The following is a 10,261-nucleotide window of genomic DNA, read 5'->3' on the forward strand; positions in this document are numbered from 1 at the left end:
ACCCGACCCCCAGCATGGAAGGGGATTCCAGCCTCGTCCTCAGAGCTTCAGAATGCCCAATTAGAAGAGCTCTAGAGATCATCACGGTACCCTGTTCTATTGACAGTCTTGGAAGCTGAAGTCCAGAGAAGCGAGATGCGTTTTCTGAGGGCAGGCCTAGTTAGCAGCAGAACCCAGAGAAATCAAATGGGGACTTGTGGAATCCACATCTTTTTTGGGGGGCTGGGGGTGGTGGTGGAAGAGAACTGCATTCTAATGGAAATGTTTGAACTGAGAAGGTAAGTTCTGAGAATCCCAAAGAGCTGATAACCCAAACAGCAAAAATGAAACACCATCTATGTTGATTCCACCTTAAAAACAGAAGGAGAAGCAAAATTTGAAGGTGGAATCCACGTCTTTGTAGCTGAAGCATGCAAGCCAGGGACTATGGAAGCCAGGTAACCTCCGTGGAGGTAAGCCTCCTCTATTCTATCCACCCAGCACTACCTTCCATGGAGCTGGGCCCTGTCAGGGTCTTCTAGCACCTCAGCCGGGGGCATTGGGCTAGGCACAGATTCCTGCTCAATTTCTCTCTCATTCCTTCCCTCCCTCCCTCCCTTCCTCCCTCCCTCTCTCCCTCTCTCCCTCCCTCTGTCTTTGTTTCCTGAGTTACACTCACTGACTTGAAAGCAACCCTAAATCTCACAATGAGGTGGGGACAGATACTTGTAACTATGAGGATAGACGCTAAGATTCCTATATTCCCCTGTTTCCTTAGATAGAACAGGCAACCCAAGCATGTGCCCTTAACCGGAATTGAACCTGGGACCCTTCAGTCCGCAGGCTGACGCTCTATCCACTGAACCAAACCAGCTAGGTCCCAAGGCCCCAATTTATCTGACTTCTCAGTGAGCCAAAGCAACCCAGCCTAGGCTCATATTCCCACCCAGGCTCTCTCCTGTTGCTGCTTCTATTCTAGGCCCTTCCTTGTTTCAGTGTCCTCAGCTTTAATAAACGTCCTCTCAAAATAAAAAAAAAAAGAAAAATGAAGTAAAAATACAGGTGGGGCATGACCACTTTGGCTTATGGCTAAGGTCATACATCACCACTGGGCCCCCCAGCGGCTGTGGGAGGCTAAAAGCTGGGGAGGTCCTTGCCCCCTTCCCCCACTGCCTCCTTCTTCTCCACTCCTCCACCTTAGCAGGGAGCAGAGTTCAGGGCAGTTAAAGAATGAACAGAGCGGTTTCTATACCCACACTGCCCTTGTATCAGCCACCTCTCCAGCATCCTTCAACCTCTGAGCTTTTGTTGCTGCAGATGTAAAACTGGGATAATAAAACTCACTTTATGAGATTTTTGAAGGTTAAATGAGAAGCGCTTAGTCCAGTGCCTGGGATGGCCTATGTCCCTGATAAATGATCGCATTGTCAGTTGAATCTCACATGTTATCTGGGCCTAATGTATTTTTCAAGACTTCATTCAGTGACCTCCAACTTTCTTTGTTCCAGAGTTAGTAGATCAGAAGACTACATGCAGTCAGATCTCACTTAGATGCTGTTTGGTACTGTTTCTTGTCTGTTGAGAAATTGTAAGCAAAGAGATGGGAGGGGGACCACTGCCTTATTCCAGCTCCAGCGCAAGGCCCAGCTCACGGGACTGAGTAACGCCTGCCAATTGGCCGTTCCAGTGGCAGGAGCCTCGGAGAGAGCATGAACAAACAGGTAAGTCAGAAGACATCTGGGTTTTGCCCAGAAATGTTCCTCTGTCAATGAGTGAGTCAGAAGGACCCAAGTATGTGATGCTTCCGCTTAAGTTGTTTGGAAAACGGTCAGGTGACGGATCGTTCCAGAGGATTTGTGTCTCCTATGTGGAATCAATTCCCTTTCTCCCCAGATGGAACATTAGTTTGTCCAGCCTCTTAAAAGTGTTCAATCAAGAGATCCTTCACGAAACCGCAAGTGGAGGTCTTCAGAGAGATTGAAAACATATGGACCTTCTCTGGGACATTTGTCTATCACAACGTGGGCAAGTGTGGGAAACGTTGGTGACAGTGTTTAGGTTCTTTAACATGATTATTTTCCTCTATATGACGTGCACCTTGGATTCCCAGAAGCAATACACCTATTATAATGAGCACTTTCTGTTTGAAAAAGTCATGTTCTGTAACATCTGCTCAGGTTCTTATGACAATCTAGGGGAAAGGTTTAGAACTTGGTAATTTGGGGGCAATATTTGTCCTCCTCTGAGAGTTCTTACTTTTTGCTAGATTTAGGGGTTGAGAGCCACAACTTTTCTTTGAAAACAGAGTTTTGTTTTGTTTTTCATATAGTTACATAAAGATTTATATTCAGAAATGCTCAGATAGGGAATAAGCCACTTACCCAGGACTCTGGGTCACTCCTTGGCACTGCTGTCCTTGCGTGATTTAAGCAGAGAGAGTAGAAGGATCCTTTCTAACACTGAGTTTTACATTCCAATATTTAGAGTTTATTTAGTTCCAGTTGTGTCTTTAAATCTTGGCGGGGGTTTGGGGGTGGTCTCAATTTGTATGGAGGGATATGTATTTAAGATGTTATTTTTGGAAACTACTAGAGAATGAAATGAAAACTTGCTATTTTCCTTGAACGTGGCATGAAAGTAAAATAAAGATTTTTATGAATGTGGAGGTAAGTATATTTGCTCTTCTCAAACTTTCTCACTTGGAAATGAGTGGTTTAGAGCAGAGCCTGGAATAGGGCATTCAAATTCTATAGACTTTTCTTAGCTCTGTCCCTGACTATGGACTAATCTTTTGTTTGTTTGTTTTTATATTTTTACTGATTTCAGAGAGGAAGGAAGAGGGAGAGAGAGAGATAGAAACATCAGTGATGAGAGAGAATCATTGATTGGCTGCCTCTTACGTGCCCCCCACTGGGGATCGAGCCCCAAACCCAGGCATTTGCCCTTGACCAGAATCAAACCCAGGACCCTTCAGTCCACAGGCCGACGCTCTATCCACTGAGCCAAACCAGCTAGGGCTATGGACCAATCTTTACCAAAATTATCAATCATCCTCTTAAAAAAATAAAACAAAAAACCCACCCTGACATGCTTTTCTCAATGGTTAGAGCATCAGTCTTTGAACCTAAGGGTCAAGGGCAGATACCTGGGTGGCAGGTTCCATCCCTGGTCCTAGGGCCATGCAGTAGGCAACCAATGTATGTGTCTCACATTGATGTTTCTCTCTCTCTCTCTCTCTCTCTCTCTCTCCCTCCCTTCCACTCTCTCTAATCAATGGAAAAAATATCCTTGAGTGAGGAGCAAAACAAAGCTCAAAAGACAAAAAAACCCTAACCAACTTGCTTAAAAAAAACCAAACTTGCTTAGAGCTCCAATGTGTTTACATTATAAACATATTATAATTGATACCATCCCATCATTTATCATTTATTTATTGCACATCTAAATGCTATACAGTCCCCAAACTAGATGGTTTAAATGTGGCCCTTTATAGCCCAGCCAGAGTGCTCAGTGGTTAAGCGTCCACCTATGAACCAGGAGGTCATGGTTCGATTCTGGGCACATGCTCGGGTTGTGGGCTGGATCCCCAGTAGGGGGCATGCAGGAGGCAGCCAATCAATGATTCTTTCTCATCATTGATGTTTCTATCTCTCTCCCTTCCTCTCTGAAATCAATCAATCAATCAATCAATCAATGTGGCCCTTTATAGGAATGGCTAGAGAGGTTTTTCCTTAATAGTACAGAGTAGTTTTATTTTGTTTTTAGTGTGGGATTTTTGTGTCCTCTCATTATGAAAGATGCATGAAACTCCCACTTGTGAAGATGTGGAAGGCAAAGCTGTGCTGTGCGTCACCATCACTGAGTGGATATTTGGACATGGCACTGGGCTATCTCTGGATCAACTGTAATACACAGCTTCCGCTTTCCAAAAAGACCCCTTTTGCTTGTTTACTTATATTTTATTATGAAAATTTTCAAGCACTCATAAAAGTAGAAAGACTAGTACAAGGAGTCCCATATACCCACTCCAACACCGACATTCAAGAAGTGATATTTGTCCTATTTGCTTAAGCAATTTTTTCACTAAATCATTTCAAATTATAGACATTGAGACAACTTACCCCTAAATTCTTCAATGGGCTTCTTCAAAAAACAATCACATACCATTATCACACCCGGCAGAACTAGCAATAGTCCCCTAGTATTGTCTGAATGTTCTGTACATATTCAATTCTCTAATTTTCTTTTAGGTTCAGATCAGTATTCTAGTTAAGACCCTGCACACTGCTTTTGTTTGGTCTCTTTTAATCTAGAACACCCCCCAACCACCCCACCTCACCCACTTTTTTTTTTTTCTTTCAATCATGCCCTGGCTTGTTGAAAAGACACTCCAATTTGTATGGCAGAATGACCCACATTCTGGATTTGCTTGGTTGTTTTTCCTCTTGGTACCGTTTAGCATGACCTCCTATCTCTCTTAGGTCCTGTAAGTTTGAGGTTTCATAGAAAGGTGTGATTTATTCCACTTAAAAATTTTTGGCAAGGCAGTCAGTCATAGGTGACACTCTGAACTTCCCATTGCATCACATCAGAGGCAGAGACTCTTTGTCCCTTAAAAGGCCTCTCTCGAGAAGCAGAAACATGTACCATTTCTCACTCGTCTTAAAAACACCACTGGGCCTGAAGCCAGAACTGTGAATGTCAGTTAGCCTCTCTGATCCTCTGTCTTCTCATCAGAGACGAAAGCAATTCTAACCTCTGTCCCTTACAGGGAAGTGGTAAGGACCACAGGAGAAATAATACTGAGGCCACCAATAACTACCATTGATCGGGCAATCACCGTGTCGGGCCCTAGGCAAGAGCTTTCCATTCACGATTTCAGTTAATCCTCCCACTGACCATGAGAGGCAGGTACTGGTATTATCAACTCCATTGTATAGATGAGGAAACTGAGAGACAGAGTTTAAGCAATATGACCAAGGTCAAACGGCTGGTAAGAGGGAGAGGCAGCCTACGAACTCAACCAGCAGAGCCGTGCAGGAAATCATGGTGAGTGCTGAGCAAAAGCGAACTATGGACACGGAAATACCAGTTGTTGTGTTAGGGGACTGAGAGGATGATTTTTCTGCGTTTGTTTTTTTCCTTTCCAGTTTTCAGACTGATGTTATTCTATTACTTTAACAACCACGAAATGAATAGGCATTTACAGGGGAAGACATACAATATGGATATAAAATAACAATCAGAATCATTTATTACTTACCTGCTCTAGTGGTACTGACAACAGAATAAAAGGAATCACATCAACAATAATAAAAACCTTTGCCTAGAGGGAAACAGACATATGAAGTGACACCATAAACAGATATTTGGCATTTTCTTCTGCACGTCTCGACTCCTTTTGTCCTGTTTTATTTGACATATGGCTCACTTCGTAAAAATGTTTAAATATTGATTTCCAAATAGCTTCACTTGGTCCTAAAACAATATTAACAGACCATGTGGTTTCTGGAAGGATCTGTTCTGCTGTTTCTGTATAAAAAACACACACCACGTTTTGGATTTTTTTTTTTTTTTTCGCCCTTGGATTTCTGAATCAAGAGAATTAAGTCAGTTAATTATCCCTAAACATGATGACCATGTGATTTCTTTTTAAAGGTCATGGTTAAGGCAAAGAAGCGTGACTGTCAGTGGGTCCTCTGGGTTAAACCTTTCAGATGAGCATCTGTCCCCTTCCAAGGTGTGAAATCATACTTGGCGTCTGGCATCTAAATCCCCAGAATCCTCAGCCAGAACCATCGCACATTACGTCCACACAGAATCAAGATAGCTGTGGCTGCTGCGTGCATTCAACCTGGAGTCACAAGGAGGTTTGCCCCACTGCCTTTCCATTCCACTACAAGTATCAGAAATATAAATGTTTGCCCAGATGGCATGGCTCAGTGGTTGAGAGCCGACCTATGATCCAGGAGGTCAGGGTTTGATTCCCAGTCAGGGCACATGCCTGGGTTGTGGGCTCTATCCTCAGTGTGGGGCATGCAGGAGGCAGCCACTCAATGACTCTCATCATTGATGTTTCTCTCTCTCTCTCTCTCTCTCTCTCCCTCTCTCTCCCTTCCTCTCTGAAATCAATTTTTTAAAAAAAGAAATACAAAATGTTTAATTTGCCAACTATAATAATCCTAACTCTGGAAATATTTATTATAACATATAAAAGCCAGTAAGATCTTTGAAATAGGTTTAAAAATATATACATCAAACCATGAGGGGGGGGGCACCCAAATCTCCCCAGGATGTAAGGTATTCACAAACTTGAAAAATTATAATTATCTTTTATCACAACTGGATGGTTATTTAAAAAATGGTTTCTTGAAAATTTTCCATAGCCTATTTCCTCTTTAAAGCTTCTAAAGATGAGGGGGTGGGGAGGGGGGATTGTGCAGTTTTATTACTAGCTGAAATGTATTGGTTACTTTCTATGTTCAAGCACTTCACCTGTCTTATTTCACATAATCTTTACCACAGCCCTTTCAGGTAGCTGCATTTGTGATCCCCAACTTGCCGATGAGAAGATTTAGCTTTAGAGAGGTTAAGTCACGTCAGAGTCACACAGCTGTGTGGTGGCAGAGCCGGAATTCAAACTCGGAGCTGACTCCAGAGCCCAACCTCCCCGCTGCCTATGGATGACAATAAACAACGACTACGGTTTTCACCCGCTGAATTTCAATCCCCAAGAGTCGGCAGACTCATGATCTAGCAGAATGCCTTGTGGTGCACCTAGAGCAAGGCAAGGAAGCAAGTTGCAAGATGCAGCTTTAGAAACTGGGACTCAGACTCCCATTTCCTGCACGGTTCCCGGGGACCCTCCCCCACCCCACCTGGGGCAGCCTGTGGGGTTCTTCCTGAGGACTCTCCCCGCCGCCCCTGTAGCTGCAGCTGCTCTGTCCCTCCCCTCCCCGCCTTCGCCTCACAGCTCGTGCCTTCTTTCCCTTCCTCTCGGGTTTCACCCAGCAGCCAATCAATACATAGTTGTCGAATGAATACATGAATGAAAGCTGGAATGAACCAACAGCTGTCAAACCAGCAACAGATGGAAAAGTACACAAAGGTGCATAAATAGTAAGCAGTTTGCCTAAAATAGCCTCGGCCTGACCAGGGTATAAATGTCATCAAACTTCATGGTAAGCTGGGGAACATTTATTTCTTCTGTATTAGAAGATCATGTTTTTGACTTCGCATTTCACACTTGGTTGCCTCGATATGATTCAACACCTCACTTGCTGTGTGATTGGGCCCAGTCACTGCATCTCTGATCCTGGTTTCCATAGTTACAAAATGATGCTAGTCAGTCATACCTCGAAGGTTGTCCTAAGGATCAAATAAGGTCATGCCGGGTGGTGCTCGGTAAACCGCAGTGCCCTCGGATGCTGTTGTCACTATGCATTTATTGCCCCTGCTATTTGTAGCCTGTGTGCATCTAACTGGGGGGACCTAGGTGCATTGTTCAAGAAGAGTGGTATATCCTCGGCCAGTGTTGCTCAGTGGTTAGAGTGTTGGCCCATGCACTGATGGGTCTTGGGTTCGATTCCTGGTCAAGGGCACATACCTGGATTGTGGGTTTGCTCCCTATCCTGGGTCAGTGTGCATGCCGGAGGCAACTTGTCGATGTGTCTCTCTCACATCGATGTTTCTCTTTTTCTCTCCTTCCCTCCCTCCCTCCCTTCTACTCTCTCTGAAAAGCCATGGCAAAAGTATCCTGAGGTGAGGATAACAAAAGACCAAACAAAAATAAAACAAGAAAAAAGAAGGAAGGAGTCCGGGAAGAGGCCCCTGTAAGCCCCAGAAAGCCTTGGACTCTTGCTCTTCCTCGTCTCAGCCTCAGTTATAACCACTCTTCTGTCAACAGGCTGTCCAGGCTGACGGTCAGCAACCAGACTGTAGCATGAAGCCAGGCAGTCCCCCTGGAGACAGTCATCGCTGAGACAAATGCCTGGCTCGAGCCCCAGCACCTGCCAGGTGGGCATGTCCCAATCCTTCCCGCGAGGCAGCACCCACCTCCCCTTCCCAACCTCCCGCAACTGGTGCAAAAAAAGGGGAAAGAACACTCAGGTGCGTTGTCTTTGACGCATTCTAACTTGTTTCTCCTCCCTGTGGGAATTTCCCTGGGCCTGGGAAACAATTAGCTGGGGAAGCCAGCTCCAGCATTCAGATCTTAAAGAACTGACAGGGTGATTGAGAAAGTTTGTCAATAAAAGGGGGGCCTTGCAGTGTCTTCTTTACTCCCCCTCCCCCTCCCCTGTGCTCCCAGTCACGCCTTCTCCTGCCTTCTGTGTAGGAGGAAACCCTTCCAAGTGTCTGTGAAACAAACAAGAAACTGCTTCCTTTTCTTCCACCCACGTTCTGCGCCCTAATTTTTAAAACTGAAATCTTCACAGAAAGTGGTTTTGGCGGGCTCGGGAACGCACGCTTTCATTCTCAGCCCCCAGGCAAGCATTTCACCCAGCGATCCCTTACGTTTTCTAAAAAGTGCAAAGTGAAGTTTCTCCGGCAAAGAAAGACCTAGTATTTTCCCGGGCCGTCTTGCACACAGAGGCCCCTTAGACAATATTTACATCTACGTGTGGGTGAGTTGAGACTGTGCTCGGGGCAGCTCGAATAAGAGAGGCATTGATGGGTTCCAGTAAGGCTGGCCGACATGGAAGGGTAAGGACGGTGTAACCCGGAGAGCGAACGCTGGGTTTGCGAAAAGCATGGAACAGTCACCGAGCACTCCTGCGTGGCGGGCACCGTGCTGACTGCTCCACGGATACCTTTTCATTCTATCCTCATGACCACCCCGCCAGGTACAAGCTAATGCTCCTGATTTACCCAGGAGGAAACAGAGACTCAGACAAGTAGGGGATCTAAAGTCTCAGCCTGAGTCTAGACCCTGCTTCTCTCTCTTTTTTTTTTCCTGTTAATCCTCACCCGTGGATATTTTTTCCATTGATTTTTAGAGAGAGTGGAAGGGAGGGGGAGAGACATAGAGAGAGAAACATCGATGTGAGAGAGACACACCGATCGGTATGACCCCAACTGTGCCTAGACCTGTGGTCGGCAAACTGCGGCTCGCAAGCCACATTAGGTTCTTTGGCCCCTTGAGTGTGGCTCTTCCTAAGCCTTAGGAGTACCCTAATTAAGTTAATGACAATGTACCTACCTATATAGTTTAAGTTTAAAAAATTTGGCTCTCAAAAGAAATTTCAATCGTTGTACTGTTGATATTTGGCTCTGTTGACTAATGAGTTTGCCGACCACTGGCCTAGACTGAGCCTGCAACTGAGGTACTTGCCCTTGACTGGAATCAAACCGGGACCCTTCAGTCCAAAGGCCAACACTCTAACCAAACTGAGCCAAACCAGCTGGGGCAAGACCCTGTTACTCTTGTGTGATCCGTGGGCCAGCAGCATTGGCCACACGTGGTGGCTGCTTAGAATCTGCATTTTACAAGAACCCCCTGGGCAGCAGTCGGTGGACACATTCCACTGCTGCTGTTTATCTCTAAGGATACTGCGGCTCGGAGCACCTGTTCTAATTCTGACCTTCATAGGACAGTTTTTTACCTTTTTGTACCTCCGTTGCTCATCTATGAAATGAGCATGGCTCAAGACTGTCGCTAAGAATCCAATGGAAATTACAGCAGCTTTCTCAGTGTCTCTACGGGGCTTTTTTCAAGTTGGAGTAAACGTCACTGCATGAATGGTAGCAATCATAAAAAAATCGCTTTTCAAAGAGTTACTACTGAGTGACAATTAGAAGTAATAATACATAGTCAGCATAGGAAATTTGCAAAAATGAAGAAAAGATAAGCCTCGCCGGTGTGGCTCAGTGGTTGAGCGTCGATTCATGCAGAAGGAAATCACTGGTTTGATTCCTGGTCAGGGCACCTGCCCAGGTTGCGGGCTCAATCCTCAGTAGGGGGCATGCAGGAGGCAGCTGATGGATGATGGTTCTCTCTCACCAATGTTTCTATCTAGCTCTCCCTCTCCATTCCTCTCTCTAAAATCAATAAAAACATTTAAAAAAAAGAAAGAAAACATGAAAACCCTTTCATAAATCCACTATCCTGAGATAACAGCAGAAACATTTAGTTGCATTTCCTTTCAGTATTTTCTCCACACATATGTGCATGTGTATAAATATATTATTTTTTACCAGATAGGGATCATTCTGTCTATGCATATTTGCATCCTGGATTTTTTTTTTTCTCCTCACATTTACATGATGAGCATTTTCAAAAACA

Source organism: Myotis yumanensis, unplaced genomic scaffold, assembly GCF_028538775.1.
Source record: "Myotis yumanensis isolate MYYU_CA2020_CCGP unplaced genomic scaffold, mMyoYum1.0.hap1 SCAF_14, whole genome shotgun sequence".
Taxonomy (NCBI): Eukaryota; Metazoa; Chordata; class Mammalia; order Chiroptera; family Vespertilionidae; genus Myotis; species Myotis yumanensis.